At 47.1% G+C, this 19,892-nt stretch overlaps 1 long non-coding RNA gene and 1 pseudogene across 1 annotated transcript in view; both read right to left on the reverse strand.

Moving 5' to 3' along the window:
• Window positions 1-835: 835 nt before the first annotated feature.
• Window positions 836-1,448, reverse strand: LOC105719908 (uncharacterized; annotated as a pseudogene).
• Window positions 1,449-4,557: 3,109 nt separating this feature from the next.
• The window catches only part of LOC135270402 (uncharacterized), a 29,486-nt gene continuing 14,151 nt past the window's right edge, over window positions 4,558-19,892 (reverse strand). Inside the window, exons 3-5 of the long non-coding RNA XR_010338538.1 lie at window positions 7,503-7,595; window positions 7,115-7,198; window positions 4,558-4,664 (exon numbers count right to left, since the gene is read on the reverse strand). This is a non-coding gene — a long non-coding RNA (uncharacterized LOC135270402). The remainder of the gene's footprint in view (window positions 4,665-7,114; window positions 7,199-7,502; window positions 7,596-19,892) is intronic.

The following is a 19,892-nucleotide window of genomic DNA, read 5'->3' on the forward strand; positions in this document are numbered from 1 at the left end:
TATTTCCCAAACCTAACATGATACTGATATCAGCATGCTACTCTTTTCATATAACACCTACTTACATCTTAAGGAACTGATGTCTTTTGAGATATATTTTAGGAATGATCTAACAGTGGTTTTCAACCTAAGGAAACACCTCACTCTCTAGAGGGTGCTTGGACATAGGAGGTGGCATTTTGGGTTGTCACAAAGATGGGGAGGTGCTACTTGCATTCCATACATAGGGGTCGCGGGGGTGGGAGCAGCTAGATACGATGATGCAATGCAGCCCTTTCCTAAGCCCCCCCACTTTGGGGAGGGGGACACTGTCCTGCCCTAAATGCCCACGACTCTCCCCACACCAGTCTCCCACCCCATTGAGAAGCAGTGGTTGGACCCACGTTCAGCATTGTGTTCCCAGGCCCTCTCTGCGGGTTCAAGCCTCTTGCTGTCCTCCTGGTCTCTGCCTCCTCCTCGCTTACTCTTGTTGGGATCAGGCTGGAGAGAGTTAGGGCTTTTGTGGCTGTGGTCCCAGTAGGGGATGACAGAAGCAACAGCGGGCAGGGTTCCATGGTTCCACAGTTCCATCTACTCTGGAGGTGAAAAGGGGTGTGTGAAGTGGTCCCTTGAGAATAGAGAGAAAGCTGCCCACCTCTCTGAAAACTTTTCACCTCTTATGGAAAGGGGACCTGAGAGAAGCCTAAGAGAAAACTCTTGGTGCTTAGCCAACTCCTTGACAAGGAAAGTGAGAATGGAGGCTGCAGCCCCTTCCACCCTTCCCGGTAACACAGGGGAGACGCCAACACCCATGATCTGCAACTCAAAGTCAAGGGATTCCGTGTCCCTGCTTGTGTCAACAACACAGAAAACGCCCATGGCAACGGGCAAGTGCGGCGTGAATGGCAGAGTGTAGGTTTAACGAAACAGGGGTGGCTCACGGCTGCAGCCGCCTAGGGAAGTCCTGGCCCTGTCCGCGAGGGGCCGGTCCTGGGGGCGGGTGCAGCTCCGCGGGGCTGGCTGCGGGCAGTTTTTGGGGGAGCCGCCCTGCAGGGAGGCACCGGCGGTGGGCCTCGGAGATAGAGGCAGGGCGGGGCCCCCAGCCGGGCACTGGGACGCCCAGCGGCCATATCAGCCGCCACTCCCCGTCCTGCACACAGCGGTGGCTGCGCAGCCCTCGAACACCCGCGAGCCCGTGCGCGCCGAGCCGCGCTGCAGTTCTCCGCACCGCCGGTAAAGGTGCAGCAGGCTCGGGCGACCGTCTCTGCAGCAACCCGAAGGCTCCTCTCCTAGCCCAGGAACGTCTGCGCACAAATTGCTTCCGTGTGCGGGCTTCCTGCTTCCTCTTAGGGTTAATGTGAGAAAAGGGAAGTGGCACAATTTTTTATTTTGAAAATGACCTTTAGGGCAAAGACCTGCCAAGTGTGTAGTTCAATAGCCCATTTTATAGACGAGGACACTGAGCTCCAGTGAGATCAGATTCCAGGTCACACTCCTGGTGCGCAGCCAAGCCAGGGAGAGAACCCTGGTGGTGCCTCCGCCCTTGGGCATTTTGACTCCAGCATTCATGATTGTTTTCTCTTCTTTAATACCTACTGCAGCAAAATTTTGTTGCTGTTTCCTTCTGTTAAGAATTATTGAAACTTGGAGAAGGGGAAGCGAAAAGTCCTTTCCATATTAAATTAAAGCAATGTCTAACAAGCCCATCTGAGAGGCATTTGGCTATCTAGGGGAAGGTAACTTTGACTTACTTTTTACCATAAAATAGAGTCCAAACATTCTTAACTCTGAAATCAGGCCAGGAACCCTGGCTCATGCCTGTAATCCTAGCACTTTGGGAGGCCAAGATGGGAGGATTGCTTGAGGCCAGGAGTTTATAAGAACAGTGTCTGCAACATAGCAAGATTCCCATATCAATTTTAAAAAATAAAAAACAAAATCACATTAGATGGTACCGTGTATAAACTTTAAAAATGTAAGTGCTGTCTGGGTACAGTAGCTCACGCCTGTAATCCCAGCACTTTGGGTAGCTGAGGTGGGCTTGAGCTCAAGAGTTTCAGACCAGCCTGGGCAACATGGCAGCAAAACCCCTTCACTACAAAATATACAAAAACTAGCTGGGCATGGTGGTGTGCACCTATAGTCCCAGCTACTCTGGAGGCTGAGGTGGGAGGATGGCCTGAGCCTAGGAGGTGGAGGTTGCAGTAAACCAGGATCATGCTACTGCACTCCAGCCTGGGGAATAGAGCCAGATACTGTCTCAAAAAAAAGAAGTAAATGTTTTTCTGTTCTGCAGAGATACAAATGATTCCTATTTGGTCAGAAAATTTACCCCAAAAGTTACAGTTTTGCTGCCCTGTAGCACATTAACCAGTTTTGTATCTAACTTTGTGATCTTACGTCAGCATTCCTTTTTGTTCTGCCTACACAAACTCTGTTCTCATAACCTCTTTGAACCAGAGTTGCCACCTTGCAAAGTCCCTTATTAATGAGTTACCTACCTCACTGATACACACTCACCATCTCTTGTCAAGTCTTCATATTCCTCTCCCTGTAGAGTCCCACAAATACACTACCAGCTTGCAATGCACACCAAGCGTCCATCGTTGATTCTGTGTCCCAAGTGGCTCCTCTGGAGTACCTGCATGGCATCAGGGGGACATAGGGCTTTTAATTGTCAAAAGTGTACAAACTCAACACGTTATTCCAAATAATCTCTGCCCTTGCCCCCTCACATTTTGATCATGCTGTATCTGTGGCCTAGGGCTGAGGACTGGCCCTCAAGATGCCTACAATGCTCTCGGCCCCTGCTAAGAGCCTCTGCCCACACACAGGGTCTTGTGCCTAACCCTAGAGCTCTGGGCACGGGGCTGGATGAACCGTGGCATGCACCTGATCCAGGCAGCAGCCCACTTCCTGGTTGGTTAGCCAGTGAAGGAAGGCTCAGCCCAACCAGGCCAGTGAGATTCTCTGTCTTGGCAAATTGCTTAGAGTGAAGACTTGGTAATAAAGGAGAGAAAAAGCAGGCACTTGAGGCCCCGAAGCATCAGACCCTTAAATAAGCAGCAGGAGGAAGATCCCGGCAGAGACAGAACACCTGAGTTTTACACGCGGCGCATGAAGCTTGGAGGCACAGAACACCTGAGTTTTCCACACGGCGCACGGAGCTTGGAGGCCCGCCTGCTGAGGGGCAAGAAGACAGAATGTCTGTTGTAGAACTGTGTTTGATCTCGAAAAACCTCTCAGTTCCTGAGTGGTGTCCTGGGTTCTGTCAGGCTCCACACAGGTTCTGCTGCTCCCCTTCCTCCCACAGGCTGAACTGTGTGTCTTTTCCAGCGTTGCCATCACACCTGTCCTTTGGTCTGTGGCCCTTAGTTTTTTATCCACATGTGGCTGTAAAACAAACTCCACAGTCCTGGAGAAAACTCAGTGGGTCCCTTCTTCTTCCAATCCAAAGACCTCGACTCACTCTCTCACTTTTTCTAATAACTTAATAAGTTAAATAATAATAAAAGAACTGTTACCTTTGTTCAGCCTCCAGGCTCATCAATGATTTTCTAGGAAAAAATAAGTTTCTTTACATAGACCTGCCCTTCCTCTGTCTCTCTCCATTCACGTTTGAGCATTCATTCATTCTCTCCTCAAGCACATCATGGATTCTAAAATGAAGAAGGCAATATTTGTGCTTTGAAGAAGCTCACAATTTTGCATGTGCCATGTTACAAGAGTGGGGTTGGTGCAGGAGTGAAATGGGAGGCCGTGTCCTGAGATCGGGGCACCAGAAATTGGAGTGACAAGGTGGGGGCAGGGGGGAGGAGCTTTTCCTCCTGGCTTTCCCACAAACACTGACTTTCATGCCTCTGGCCTGGAACCACATGTAACCAAAGCCATATGTTCAACTTGCATTAATTAAATGGTGGCCTCAGCAGCATTTCTGGTGCTGTTTCTGTTGCTTTTGCATTACAGTGTCTTCAATATTTGTTACTGTGTGTCATTTGTGATGTTTAACCCTGTGGCTCAGATTCTATTTGTCTGTAAAGCTTAAATGTTGAGAGACTTCTAGTCTTGATTTTTTAAAAAATAACAATTATTTTTGGTTTATTCCATGAGAATATTTCTTCTCTAGGTTGAACCTCCAAGGGTCTTCCTTCTTGGTTTTTCTGGGAGATGACTGTAATCCTAACTGATTTTAGGAAATAGTATAAGGAAAGGCTATGCTATAAACTTAAAGTCCCAATCCCCAGTTCTCAGCCCCAAACTGAAGAAAGATTACATTTCCAATGTAGTTTCTAATCCCAAATATCCAGGCACCCAGGATGGCGGAAGAAGGGAAAAGGCGGTGCCTTAAAATAGGGAGGGACATCTCCGGCTTGGCCCAGTTCTTACTCTTCCCAGGGGCCACCCTCAAGCCCCACCCTGAGCAGGTAGGTGAGGCAGGCGGGCAGCCCGCGAGCACGTGTGGGAGGGAACCCAATGGTGTTCTCCAGGCTGCGAGAGCTGGGCAGACACAGTGGTGCTGCAGCCCTGGCCCTATTTTTCTTTCCCACAAAGACCAATACCGGTGCTGGTGACATCAGGACAGGTTTGATCATTTTTATTTTAGGGTGAGGGCGGTGTTATGGTGATGAAGAGTCCTGTGAGCTTGTACAGGTCCCCAGAACTGCAGGCCACCCAGGCTTCCTCCTCTACAATAAGGACAAGGAGAACGGCTGCTTCCTAAGGTGATGGCGAGGTAGGACGAGGAGTGCAAACGGCCCGCCCTGCTCTCAGTGGTAACTATGGGTATGATTTCCTTCTGGGAGAAGACAGAGATTGACCTTCTGATCCTCCCAGCTGTAAATTTGGGCTGGGGCAACTTTTAGACACAAACAGGGCAGTCCTGGCTGTGGGGCCTCAACGTTTTCCTTGGGGTGGAGCATCTGGGCATTTCCCTAAGGTTTCTGATGCATGGGCAGGGTGGGGTGGGGTGTGCCTCGTGCTGACAGCTGTTCCCCACCCAGCTTTGTGCCCTGGGAAGGGAGACCTACCTGCACATCCCGCTGCACTGGATCTGCAGGGATACCTCAGGCACAGGCCCTCATCCCCTGCCTCACTGCTCTTTCACCCAGCCCTCGTGTCAGGGAGATTTTGCCATGATTTCAAAGAAGAAATGATTATTCAGAAGGCATTCTTCTATATATTTCTAAGGCCCCCACTACAACGTACAGCAAGTGGCCACACCTTTAGCATCTTCCTTGCCTAACCCAGACCCTTACATCACTCAGCTTGGAAAAGACCCTTACAGCACTCAGCTGGGTGCCGTGATTATGCCTGTAATCCCAGCACTTAGGGAGGCCAAGGCCAGCGGATCGCTTGAGCCCAGGAGTTTGAGACCAGCCTGGGCAACATGGCAAAACCCCGTCTCTAAAAAACAAAAATACAAAAATTAGCTATGCGTGGGGATGCACTTGTGGTCCCAGCTACTGGGGAGCCTGCTGTGGTGGGAGGATTGCCTGAACCCAGGGATGTCGAGGCTGCAGTGGGCTATGACTGCGCCACTGCACCCTACCTTGGGCGAAAGAGTGAGACCCTGTCTCAAATGAAAACAAAATTTCAAAAAAAAAAAAAAAAAAGAATTCCTACCCTTAGAGGCTCCATCCTCCCCTCCGTCTTCTGGTTTCTCTTCCTGTGTCTTTCTTGTGTGTGTCTTTCTAATAAAGAACACTGAAATTAGTAAGCCAGTTTTGCCTCCTGGGCAGGATTTATGAAATCCAGGTGACCCCTGGTTGTAATAGGGGAAAAAAAAAACCTTTATTTTGTCTGCTCAGCATTGTCCTGGTTTTTATTTGCATATTCTGCCTCCTCCCCCAAAACTCACTATGCTGTTCTGGTGAGGCTGACCCCACCTAGATTCAGAACTGACCCAGGCCTGGCAATCAACAAGGCCTTCAGGAACTGGTACGTGGCCCAAGTCGGTCAAATAAATCAGTCCCAGGACGCTTTGTTTATATATGTATGTAATATTTGTAACTATTGGGAAAGTGTCTAGCTTTCCACAGGGACTGCTAACCTGTTCCAGTGTGACCCTAAGGATGCTGGTAGCCATCTTGCCACTCTCAGGGGGAGGGAGAGCCACAGAGGCAAAGCAACTGTGAGAGTTGAGTCCTGATGATGGGTCGAAGCTCCCGAATCCAGCAGCGTGTGAAGCCCCTGAACTTCCGGTTATATGTGCTGATGAATTATCCTTTTTGCTGAAGTCCATTTGAATTGGAGTTTATATCACTTGCAATTAAAGAGAACTGAGCACCAGCTGGCTCAAGTCTGAAGTATCAACTGGTTTCTAGCAATCAAAAGCAATGTGTGGTCAGTGTAGTGGCTCCAGCCTGTAATCCCAGCACTTTCAGAGGCTGGGGTGGGAGGATCGCTTGAGGCCAGGAGTTTGAGACCAGACTGGGCAACATAACTGGACCACCATCTCTAAAAATACATAAATTAAAAATAATTTTTCTCTTTTTTGAGATGGGGTTTCACTCTTGTTGCCCAGGCTGGGGTGCAATGGCACATTCTCGGCTCACTGCAACCTCCACCTCTTGGGTTCAAGTGATTCTCCTGCCTCAGCCTCCTGACTAGCTGAGACTACAGGCACTCGCTACCACTCCTGGCTATTTTTTTTTGTTTTTAGTAGAGACGGGGTTTTATCATATTGGCCAGGCTGGTCTTGAACTCCTGACCTCAGGTGATCCGCCCACTCCAGCCTCCCAAAGTGCTGGGATTATAGGCGTGAGCCACCCCACCCAGCCTAGAAATAAAATTTTTAAAAAGCAAGATATTTCTTCAGGTAAAAGAAAAAAAGAGGCAGGAGGAAAGAACAGGAAAACCTAGGAGGGGAGGCTTAGTCTATAAAACACTGTCTTCCACTTTCTCCCTCTTCTTTACAACCATTCCCCTCCCTTCATCATAGCCAGGTGATCTGTCTCCACTGTGCTTTTAGCAACACAGCCTTAAAAAAGAGGCTGAGAGACTCACTCCAGTCACACAGAATTTTGGGACAATGGCGAGGTTTTCTCCCCAGGGATCCCTTCTGTGTTTGAATCCCCCACTCTAAGAGTTGTTCAGCAGCGGCCATGGAGACTGGCATCGGGATCCCGGCCCTCACTTGGAGCAAGTGTGCCACTTCCAGAAGCCTCCCAGTCTTCAGGCTGAAGTTGACTTCAGTGGGGCAGGCAACCTCATGCCCTACCTGGGTGCCAGTGAGAACTGGATTCAGCTTTTCTTTCTTTCTTTTTTTTTTTTTTTAAACTCTGCTTTATCTTCAATGGATTCAGCTTTGAAAGACCCTACTCTCTGCCCACAAACGGTTTAAACAAAAAGAGAAGTCCATTTCCTTCTCAGGTGAATGAAGTCTGGACTTAGTCTTCCTGAGGTGGTCATGAACCAGGATCTCTTTACTCTGCTTCCTCCCCATCCTGCGTTTGGCATGTACTTTCCATGACTCCCTTCCCTCCCCTCCCCCTTGCCATGCTGCACTTGCCGCTCTCACTTACTGCCCTGGCTGGAACACGGAGACTCCACCAGTGAGGGAGGCTGGAAAAGCCATGCTTCATTCTGAGCGCCAGTTTCATGTTGCGGGCCCATCACTAAGGGAGAAGAGCGAAAAGGATATTTGGGGGATACTAGGAGTCTCTGTGATGTGCCACAGCAAACATCCTCACTGGAATAGCTCCACTGCTGGTGATGCCAATGAAGGCCACTGCGGAAAAGAATAATTAATTCCAGACACATCAGTAAAGACACCCTCCTGTTATAAATGCTGAGAGAATGGCTTGGGACTACCTGGGAAAAGCTTCCCTATGTCTCTCCATCCAGACCATTTAGAGATCACTACCCTCAGGGAATAAGTTCTCAAATCCCATTTCAATGCCTCATGGACAGCTGGACTTACAGTGATTTAGGCAGAAACATTTTAGGAAACTTCCAGGGAGCCGGAGATTAGGCAAGGGAGCTGCGTCCCTACATGACCCTGTCTCAGCTGAGATTAAACAATAGTAGCTTTCTTCGTGAAAAACTACAGTGGGAAATGTTTCTTGATATGTTTCACTACCAGTCGATATAGAGGGTTCGTTTATGAATAAGAGAACCATGGAATTCCACACAAGGTTGTCGGGTCCCAGAGCTCCTTCTGCAGCTCAGGAGCACTGTAACTGGATTCTCCAAAGCGCTTTGGCAAGTCATTAACAACCATGTGACAAACTATCTTTAGGGAAGGAACTCAACCTCAACATTCACTAGTTAACCCTTGCGGAGTGCTTAAAATGCTGGTTGGAGCATGGTGGGGACTCAGCAAGTATTAGTGAAACATGTGCCTGAACATTCTGGGTAAGAAAAGCCGTTATTATTATTAAATACTTACGACGCATTTACTATGTATAAGGGATATAAGCACGCTGGAGGATCACAGAGGTGAAAAAGACATTGTCCCTGCCCTCAAGGAGTTTACACTCTATTAAAGAAAATAAGAATTATTTCAAAGGGTTATTTCGTGTCAGTTTCTAAAACCAAAGCAAAGAATAATCAAGGTAAGAATCTGGGTTCCTGCCTCTCACATTTATAATTCTAAATGTCTTTTTCTTTTTTTAGTAAGTTTATTCAGAAAGTAAAGGCATAAAGAACAGCTGCTTCATAGGCAGCGCGCCTGTAATTGTAAATGTCTTTGAAGATAATGGTTTTTATTTTTATTTTCTTTTATTTATTTATTTTCAGAGATGGGGGTCTTGCTATGTGGCCCAGGCTGGTCTTAAACTCCTAGCCTCAACCAATCCTCCTGCCCTGGCCTTCTAAAGTGCTGGCATTACAAGAATGAGCTACTGTGCTCACCTGAGGCTGGTTTTAAAATCCTCTCATTTCTCCTAAAGGATGGTGAGGATGTGATGTGGGTCACTTGGGGCAGGCTGGGGGAGTCTCGGGCAGCACAGTGTCCTTGGAAACAGTCGCAGTGGTGCCTCCTGTTTGTTCCTGTCACCTCCTGCTTCCTCGCCGAGGCTCTGCCTCAGTGTGCCCCTCTCCAAGACAAGACAACGGCACGTGTGTCCGCCAGCTCCCTCTCTCCGTTGTACTCCTAGCTGCTGGAAGCAGTCGTATCTGTGAATCACATAGAGCTTCCTGGCAACTGGTCTTACATCAAATCTTTCTTGGCAATATAAGAGTGAAACAACTGGTTTTTCAAACTATTTTGTTTTGAATTCATCTTCAGATGAGCTTTTCTCAGGAGAAATGAAGAGTGAGGGACAGAGAGCAGAATAAAATGTCCACAGGAGAGTAAAACAAGATGCCAGGAGACCAGGAGGAAGACCACAGATTTCCAGAGCCTGATCCTCTGCTACCAGACCCTGAAGGCAGCTCTTTGATTTCTGGGCACCCACGTCCTCCATTCCGTGCCTTCGGCAGCCACCACTCCAACCCCAGGGTCATGCTCCTCCACACTGTACAGCAAGTTTACTGCCCAGCAAAGTATGGCCCAGATTAACAGGGGCTTCAAAACCATCCACACTTATGTCTTATTCATTCAGTTGCTCATTTATTCATTCTATATTCATTCAGCACTCACTGAGCACCAGCACTTGTTATCTAGAAGTCTTGTCTCCATTTGCTAACAGCAAGGGTATCTCCTTTTCTATACAATGAGTCTCATTTCCCAAGAGTGGTTTTGGATTTGAAAGCAGATACTACTCAGAGCCTTTTCTGAGAGCCGTGTCTCTCAGCTCCTCAGGAAGCCCCAGTTCTCCAAAGGAGACATGCATCCTTGGCCTAGGTTAGCATCCACCTCCCTGTGCATCCTCACAGATATTAAAAAGGATTAAAGCATCTTTGCACAGTCCTGGTTGTCCCCAAGGAAATCAGAGGCACCTGGATGTAACTAACAAGGACACTTTGTGTCAGTGGGGCTGAGTCACCTGACAGGTCTGAAATGTAACTTCCTCCTCTGGGGCCAGGAGAGTGAAATCCAAAAGACCAGAAAGATAGGCCAAAATGATGATAAAATTTTAAAGGAATGAAAGAGTTTTGTACTTAGCGATTAAAGGAAGAAAAGAAATGATGAAGGAGAAAGGAATATTATTTGATGGTGTTGTATGTGAAACTGACTTAGAGATTTTGGTTGACTGCAAGCTCAGGGTGGACTAAGGCCTGATATGGCAGCTGGAAACCTGAATGACCTTTCATTGTGTTGAGAGAGTCAGGAGTGTCTAGTGAGGAGAGAGTAGCCCCTGGGTTTGTCACAGGTCAGGCCATTTGTAAAATGTTAGGCTTAGTTCTGGGTCCATGTTTTTAAGATACATTTTAACATACTGGAAGGACTCGCAGAGAAGGATGGTCTAAGTGTGGGAACCACACTGCACAAGAAGCCACTGATGTTCATCTATAAAAGTGATTTATAGACCTGACAACCTTCTTCAAATATCTGATTGTCATGATGTAAAAGGGAGCCTGGAGAGCTGAAGGCTGAGAAGGGCTTCATTGGTGGAGAGACCCTCTGACGTAGACTTCCACAACCTCTGGCCACTTCACCTCACAGTTTGATCTGCATCTTCCTCTCTCCCTCCATGTCCTCCTGTCTTAGAGGAAGAATCATTCCTCCTCCTTCCAGAGGCTGACCTCATCCTCTCCCATCTCCTGAAGAACATGCCCTGCCAATTACCATCCCCTCCAGAATCCTTTATTTTTCTTTCTTCCCATAAGCCCACAAATAGGAGGGAGATGATGAGTTGGGTACTTATTACATGCCAGGGACATAGTAATTAATCTGCCTTATCCTGATTAATCCTCAAACCAACCCAATGAAGTAGATGATATCCTCTCCATTTATAGATGAAGAAACAGAAGTTGGCTGGGTGAGGTGGCTCATGCCTGTAATTCCAGCGCTTTGGGAGGCCGAAGTCTGCAGATCACTTGAGGCCAGGAGTTTAAGACTAGCCTGGCCAACATAGTGAAACCCCGTCTCTCTCTACTACAAATACAAAAATGAGCCAGGCGTGGTGGTGCACACCTGTAATCCCAGCACTTTGGGAGGCTGACGTGGGTGGATCACAAGGTCAGGAGTTCGAGACCAGCCTGGCCAACATGGTGAAACCCCATCTCTACTAAAAATACAAAAATTAGCTAGGTATGGTGGTGCGCAGCTGCTTGGAGGCTACTTGGGAGGCTGAGGCAGAAGAATCACATGAACCCAGGAGGCAGAGGTTGCAGTGAGACAAGATTGTGCCATTGCACTCTAGCCTGTGTGACAGAGCAAGACTCTGTCCCATGAAACAAAAAACTCTGTCTTTGCTCAGCAAAGACAGAGAAAAAAATGGCAATGGAATAGTATTAAGAGGGGGCCTTTAGAAGGTGATTAAGTCATGATTCCTCATGCATGGGACTAATGACCTCATAAGAGAGGTCAGATGGAGCCTCTTTTGCCCTTCCCTCTCTTCTGCCATGTGAAGACACAGCAATCGTCTCTGTCTTCCTCCTCTGCCATGTGATGATACAGCAAGAAGGTGGCATATGAGGGACAGACCCTCACAGACACTGAATCTGCTAGTGTCTTCATCTTGGACTTCCCAGGTTCTAGAGCTATGAAAAAATAAATCTCTGTTCTGTATAAATTACCTAGTCTGTGGTATTTTGTTGTAACAGCCCAACAGACTGAGACAAGGGGTGAAATATGGGGTGCAGTTCCAATGACCCGGCTGTCCTCACACCTATATTGGGTGGAGTTATAAAGGGTGGAGAAGAGTTATAGGTCAGAAACAAAGGGACCAGAGATGGGGATTGGTATTGTCTCAAAAAGCAGAGACAGCTAACTGGGCAGAAGGCAGTAGATAGAGAGTGAGATGGTGAAGTTCAAGGAGAAAGCAGCCTGAGGCCCTGGGAGAGGGTGATCGTGATACAGAATAGGCGGATATTACTGGAATTATAGATGTCGAGGAACTGAGAGTCTAGATTGTTGGCCGGCTCATCCACCTAGACCCCGAACTCCCCTGAAATCCTGTCAGGAGGTGGATTTCACTTCCCTGACCTGTGTCTGCATCTCATGTGAAGCTCTGTCCTCAGCAGCCACAAGATTTTGCATCCCCGAGGGCTTACCTTTCATTTTCCAGTTTGCCCCGAGCTCAGCATCCCTACTCCGGTTAAGCAGGACCACAGACGCAGTGGTGTACTGAGTAGGTTAACTCTGGGGGTGCCCTTCCCGTGGAATACCCGTCGGGGGTCCTGAGGCCACTCAGATATGCACTTATTGAAAGAAGAGATGAATTCATTTCCTGTGTGTCTTACTCCAATTCAGTTCAGCAGCATTCTTTGAGCTCCTACTGATACCAGGCTCTGTGTGATAGATTAAGATACTCACAATGAGAAAAGGGGCAGAGGGACAGCCTGCTGCCCCCGTGCTGACATCCTTGCTGATTCTCAGGGCAAAACCTCAGAGAGTTCCAGATGTAGCCTTGGGCTCTCTCTTCTGGTCTCAGCATTTGCAAACCTCCTTGGGAACCCTACAATTCTTTAGCTTAATAAATGAGAGGAGGATGGTCTTGGTGAGACCATTCAGGAATATTTGGCATCTCTCAGGTCCTGGCCCACACCCCGCAGAGTCACCAGGTGAACGAAGCAGAAACGTGTCTGCCTTGGGCAGAGCTGCGGCTGCTTTCCCTCTTCATGGTCTACAATTGAGGAGGAGAGGGATTTACTGCTTTTCCCCTTGGCTTTATAGCTCTCCTACCTCATTTCCTTCTGCAAGGAGTCTCAGGATCTCTTCTCATTTTTACATAGAAACAACCCCTGCCTCCAAACCCTTGGAGTATTTCTCAGAGAATTCCGTCTTGGCTGTTTCTTCAGCACAGGCAAGAGCTGGACCATCACAAGGGCCTTCTCCTCCTTATTTTTGAAAGAAAAGCACAAGAAAAGAGCCTTCCAAAGTGAGCCCCAAATGCTGACTTGCTGCTCCCCCATTAAAGTTGGTGCTTGCCCTCATTCTGCCTTATTTTAAGCAGCGGCGCTTCTGTAGAGCAGAGCTAAAGATTCAGCAAGACAAGATAGGTCTTGGATGGCTGCCCCCAGGTCTGCCCTCAGAGACTTCCAGAAAAGCCTTCCTCTCTGTCACTTTGCCTGATTCACCATTAACATTCCTGCAGCGGGTCCCAGGTACCCAAGTTCCAGCTAGACAAGCTACTGAAATCCCAAGCAGGACTGGAGCATCAAGTTGCTGTGGGTTCACTTTTCGCTGGCAGGCCTCCTCTATTAGCACCATAACCACCACCACATCCCTCAGCACACAGAGAAATACAGTCTGAGGATAAGAAGCCACACTGAGGCGCTGGTGAGGAGGGGACTGGTCCACCAGCCATGGGGAACCCCTTTAAAAAGGGGGCCAGCTTTGATGTGGGAGTGGAGCCGGGAAACCTAGAAACCCTGCATCAGAGGCTGAATCCAAGACCTGCAATCCCAGGACTCTGGTTCTGTTTAGACTCTTAGGGTAGTCCCTCTCACGGGAAATCCTGGAACTGGACCAGCTCTGGTGATAACCCGCAACCCTGGGGACACATTTGGTTTGCAGATGTGTTGCATGATATTGAGCAAATGTTGATTCAACATGTATAAACTGGGAGTCACAGATTCATGGCTTCTTTTGGAGAAACAGAAGATATTGGTACACCGGGCTCTCATGCCAGATGGACTGGGCCTTTCAGATAGAGTGACTGACATGTTCTCCGCACTTTCTACCACTCCCTGTGACAGCCCTCATCAGAAGACAGGTGCTGCTGACCTTGCACGTGCGCGCTGTTTACTCTTATAGTGGAAAAAGGTTTCTCTATGTACTCACTGCCATCCTATGTGATTTCACACCCAGGACCTCCCAACTCCTGAGAGTATTTGATTTTGCAACCTGTGATCTAAAGCACCTTGATTAGCCTGGATTGTTTCAATCACAAGGGACGGAAGATAAACCCACCTAATTTAAACAAAAATAAAAGAGAGGGTGACAGGCTCCTGGAGCTGGGAAGGATTCCTGGGCAGTGACAGAATGGAAGGAGGGACTGCAGGAATCACAGAAAGTGGCCACTGCACTCTGCCAGGACTCTCTCTCCTTCCTGCCTGTCTCTGTCTTTACATGTTGGCCTCATTCTCTTACAGCAGAGATGCCTTTGCCACGTGGTGAGGATCATGGCCACCAGAAGTCCCAATTTAGAAATCCCAGTAGAAAAAAGAGCTTGCTGTCTCCAGTTCTGAAAATCAATCCCAGGAAAGGATGCTGGCCTCACTTGGGTCAGATGCCATAGAGCTGCAGGTTATTTTCTTTTCAAATCAAACACTTATGTAGTTAGTCACTGTTCCAAGCAGGTCACAAATATTCACTTATTTAAACCATATTTTAAAAAGCCTGTGAGTTAGGTGTCATTACTGCCTCCATTGCAAATGAAGAAAGTGAGGCCCAGAGATGTTAAGTGGCTATCCCAAGGCCACACAGCTATTAACTGATGGAGTTGACATTTGAAGCCAGGCAGCCTGCCTCCAGAGCCTATACTTGTACTCTATTGTATGATTGTGAAGTTGTACGACACAAGTCCAGGAAAGCAACCACTGAACTTACACAGAGCATGACCTGCACAGGTGTTGTGAAGAGCCTGTGTGTGCCTGAAATTTAATGACCAGTCCTAGAGGTTGACCTGTTTTGGATATTCTAGCTCAGTTTCTATATCTGTAAAGTGAGAGGATGAGGGTTATCTTCTGGGACTGTTACGATTTGGGGAGATAAGTAACCATCTAGCATGGCTCTTGGCACAAAGAATGCTCTAGAAAAGGTCAGCCATTAAAGATTTAACTTTCTTCCTGGCTCTCCTGGGCAGGTGTCATTCCCAGCCCTCTGCTCTCAATTATGACAACATCTAGTCTGAGAATTGCACAGTCCCTGCCACCTCTCCTAGTGTAGCCTTGCTTTTCAGGATGAAACATAAGCCCTGCTCCTTGTTAAGGAGGGTTGCAAAGGGCAGGGAGAAAGTTGGGTGCTGAGTATGTGGGTGGATGGGTGGGTGGAGGCTGAGGGGAATCAGGGCAAGTGGTTGAAGAACACCAGCTGCTCTCATGCTGAACTGTGATGTGGGTGAATGAGATGAAATACAGAGGAAAAGGAACAGAAAGAGAGTAGGGAGACTGCAGCTACCAAAACAAGTAAAAATCTATGACTGGTCATTGAGTTTGAGAGTTAAAGGAAACTTAAAGATGATCCAGTTGAGAGGTTATTCAACTTTTTTTTAAAAAGTAAGATCTTATGCAGGACATAATTCTGCAAAATGGATAGAGGCAGAGTGCCCTGGATGGGTGAGGGCAGGGCGCTTGGGGAGCAGTTTGGCCTTCCTGTTGCCCTCCATGCAGGGCTCCTGTGAACAAACTTTGAAAACCAGACCTGGGTCAATCCAGGATCCAACAACACCACAAATATTACCCACTTTGTTTGCGCTCTACAAATAAATTATCTCATTATTCATGCCACAACTTAATGTCTAAAGTAATGACCATTTTATTTCCTCATGATTTTGTGGGGCAGCCATTTGGGCTGGGCTCAGCAGGGTGGTTTTCTAAAGTTACTTCTGCAGCCACTGTCATCTAGAGGCTTGAATGGGGCTGGATCTTTTAAGATGACCTCACTCACATGTCTGGGGGTTGGCGCTGGCTGTTGACTGGGCTTCTCTTTATGTATGGTCTCTCATCCTCAAGGAGGCTATTCTGGAATTCTTTAAATGTAATACCAAGTTCTAAGAGGGCAAGAATGGAAGCTGAAAGGCCTCTTGAGCTAGGAAGTCACATAGAATCACCATTGTTACATTCTACTGGTCAATGCCAGTCACAAGTTGCTTTTCCCAGAATCAAAGAGAGGAAAAATAAACTCTTTATAAGAATGTCAAAGTCACATGGAAAAGAGTTGTTTATGCAGAAATGGGAGAACTTGTGACTATTTTTTTTTGCAACCTACTGCATTGCCTTATTTTCTATAACCTTTTTTCAACAAATTTGGCATGTATCTGAGTATACAGACTTATAGTATGTGTGGGAGAATGTGGCAAACTCTGCCAGCTCTCTAGTCATTATTCATTCTCCATTTCTTTTCTTTTCTTTTTTTTATCTTTCTCCATTTTTTTTCTTATTAATACAACCTCAGTTATTTTTTCTCAGGGTGGCAATGTGCCCAGTTACAAATATTCATATCCCCAGATTCCCTCACAGCTGGGGTCACCACATGACCCAGTTCTGGACAATGAATGTAACTAGAAATTTCCTGGGCAGGAAAGGCTGTTATTAATTTCTGGATAAAAGGGAACAGATCTCAGTGACACTTGCCTTTTCGCTTTTTCCCTTTTTACTTTCTGTCTCATTCTTGTCTGGATCACATATGCCACATTCAAAGGTAGGGTAGCCATCTTGAAATCATGAGAATAATGAAAAAAATGGCAGAATGGGAGAACTGAAGAAACCTGATCTCTAATGGCATCACGAGACCCCTCTTCTGGTCCTGGACTCCCTACGTCTGGGCTTCTTTTTGTCTAAGAAAAATAAACCCTTATTAGTTAAGTCACTAGAGTTGTGGTTTCTTCTACTGAAACTGAAAGTGATGAGGAGGTGAGGCTGAGAAAGAAGTCAGGAGGCTGACCAAGAAGATCCATGATTATTAAGAAGATATCACAGCTGCTGTGAAAACAGAAATGAGTTTCTGCCTTTTATGTGCATAAGTGTTTGTGTGTATTTGGACGTGCATGAGTCTAGACAGATGTGAGTTTGGGTGTGGAGGTGGATGTGTGTATGTAAGGAAATGCTGTAGTTGTTGCAAAATTTAAAATCTAATTGGAGACCAGATTTTCAAAAACTGAAGTAACAAGTTAAAAATGAAAAGGTAAGTTTAGTGGTGATGACTATAAACCTTGTACTTGGGATTTTAAAATATATCAGGATGGAAGGTCTTAGTTTCACAGCCTGGGGGTTTGAGTTGTCTGCAAAGGCTCAGAATGAGCTCACAGAGTGAGCTGCATGTGCCAAAAGCTCTGGCTCGCCTTCCAACTGAAGTGATCATCTAGGATCTAGTGCACGGGGCAGAATTCCCTCAAGCTCTGCATGGTCAGAACTCCAGAGGCAAGCACCATGTTTATTCCAGGACTGGTGAATGGAGCCCATCCAGAGAAAGACTAAGATGCCATCCAGAGATCTGGGAAAGTTTAGGCTGGGCAAGAGAAGACTTGGAGAGGCCTGATAATAACTGTAATAGGCGTTGATCATTAGTTACAAACCACGCCTGGTTTCTTAAACCAACAGTAACCGTTCATTTGTTCACACGTCTGCAGTCTGGGCCAGGGAGCTTTCCTCTGCCCTATGCAGTGTCATGGTGTTGGCCGGGTTCATTGATAGATTTGGGGCCTGGCAGGTCTACTGGGGCTGGAGGAGCCCTGGTGGCTTCGCTCACATGTCTGCTGCCGCAGCTGGAATAAGCGGAACATCTGGGCTGACTGTACCTCCCTCCTCACATTCTTTCATCCTCCTTCTCCACAGGGCTTCTCATACTCAGGGAGGCTAGCGTAGACCTCATGGCTTCTCAAGCCAGCAGGACAGTGAAAGTGGTGGCTACAGAGCCCTACATGCCCGAGCCCAGAATTTCTGTTGCTTTCTACTGGACTAAGAAAGTCATAGGGCAGCCAAAGTAAGAAGGTAGAAAGTGACCACACAAAAGAACAAACTCAGGAGTGTGACTGACTGAGGACCACTTTGTGGCAGTCTATCCAAGTAACTAGTATCTATAATTTCTGTGGTCTTTATAGTTTGCAGAGGACATTTACTTGCACTAACTTAATTTTATCCCTATCCCTAAACAGATATGGATAGTGGTGTGCTGGTAAAACAACAAACAAACAAAACACCCTCATTGGTAGCATTTGCTAATTTCCATGGTGTAAATATTCCTACTATACCAAGTTCAAGAGACCAATATGGTGTCACTCAGTGCAGAGGTGTGGACACGTCCAACAGCCGGCTCAACACACCTCTGCCTGCAATGGGAGCTAGTATCTCTACTTGCAAATGAGGTTATGGGACTTTTTCAAATTCACACACAATCAATAAGGGCAGATCTGAGACTCACCCAAGATCCAGATCGTATGCTTTGGTCACAACATCACCTTGCCTCAGAGCAATTTCCTTCAAACATCTGAAAGACTGCTATGGAGAAGGAGCCGCTAGGTTGTCCCAGAAGGTAAAGTAATATTTTTTTAAATTTTGTTTTGTTTTGTTTGCGACAGAGTCTTGCTCTGTCACCCAGGTTGGAGTGCAGTGGCACAATCTCGGTTCACTGTAACCTCTGCCTCCTGGGTTCAAGCAATTCTCCTGCCTCAGCCTCCTGAATAGCTGGGATTACAGGCATACACCACTACACCTGGCTAATTTTTGTAATTTTTTTTAGTAGAGACAGGGTTTCACCATGTTGGCCAGGCTGGTCTTGAACTCCTGACCTTGTGATCTGCCTGCCTCGGCCTCCCAAAGTGCTGGGATTATAGGCGTGAGCCACTGTGCCCAACCTGTAAAGTAAGAGTAATACAAGTGAGTTTCAGAGAGGGTGACTTCAGTATAAGAAAGTTAGTATGAAAATCAATTCTACAATAATAGAGTAATCCAAAGAGAATGAATTACTTTGTGGTCTCCCTATCATGAAGGTGTCTGTCAGAGACCAGATCCTTGAAAAATTTCGGAATTAACGAAGAGGTTAAATTAGATGGCCTCTAAAGTTCCATTTATCTCTTGGATTCTGGTCGTTTAAGAATATTCTGAAATCCAAATCTGGAATCACGTAATATTCTTTTGAGACCAAAGAAGGCAAGTGAAGGGAAGAGAAAGGAAGCAAAGAAAGAGGGAAGGTGAGTGTTAAATTTTGGGAGGAGCTTGGTCAGACGAGAAATCCCAGTCCTGGAGAGCTAGCTGTCCTGAGCAATTCAGGGATGGAACATGGGTCTTCACGAGGGTAACTAACTCAGGTCCAGCTCACAGAGCCATATGACTCATAATATGAAAGCACAACCTTTATTTTATTCCAAGCCTGTTCAAATGACAACAGACGGCCCCAACTTTGTGTCTGAAATGTTAGGATATTCTCAGGGTAGCAGGATGCAACTGCAAATCTTAGCTGGCTATTTGGAAATCCTCTCTTTCCAAGCAGGCTCTTTATTTTTTCTCAGAAGGAAACCTTACTCAAGATTTTGGCAGTTCAGTCTCTTTGGCTCAAACAGAACCCAGCTTCTCCTACCCAACACTGCCCCAGCTCAGCTCTGCAGGGGTCTTAGGGGATCTGCCTGGGGTCCCGCAATCTCAGACACTCCCCACTCAGCCCTGGGGGCTTCCTGGGCAGTTAAGCGTTATGGTGTTATAATGAGAACTACAAAACTGGAAGCTTTCCTGAAGGAGCAGCTCAAAACTTGAGGATGAAATCTCAGCATTTGAGAATAAACACCCAGGATGTTTCCTGGGATGACTCAGGCGTCACCAAACATGCCAAGAAATTACACGGGTAATTGTAAGGCTTTGGCGCTTCCAGGGAATGCTTAAGATGGTTACCGAAGTAGATAACTCATCTCTGAGAACAAGCCGTTCTCCTTAAAACCTGCAAACGTCCATGCATCTCCAGTTCTGAGGAGCTGGTATTTCCGTGTGTCGAACTCTCAGAAAGGAAGGCAAGTTGATTGAGTGAAATCCTGCCTTTCTCTTTCAGCAGACAGCTCCCAGAGGAGGAGCAGCCCATCAAAGATTTTCTGGCCTGGCGTGGTGGCTCCTGCCTGTAATCCCAGCACTTTGGGAGGCCCAAGTGGGAGGATCGCTTGAGCCCGGCAGTTCAACGCCAGCCTGGGCAACATAACGAGACCCTGTCTCTAAAA

This window comes from Aotus nancymaae, unplaced genomic scaffold (genome assembly GCF_030222135.1).
Source record: "Aotus nancymaae isolate 86718 unplaced genomic scaffold, 86718_ANA_hifiasm-v0.15.2.pri h1tg000062l, whole genome shotgun sequence".
Taxonomy (NCBI): Eukaryota; Metazoa; Chordata; class Mammalia; order Primates; family Aotidae; genus Aotus; species Aotus nancymaae.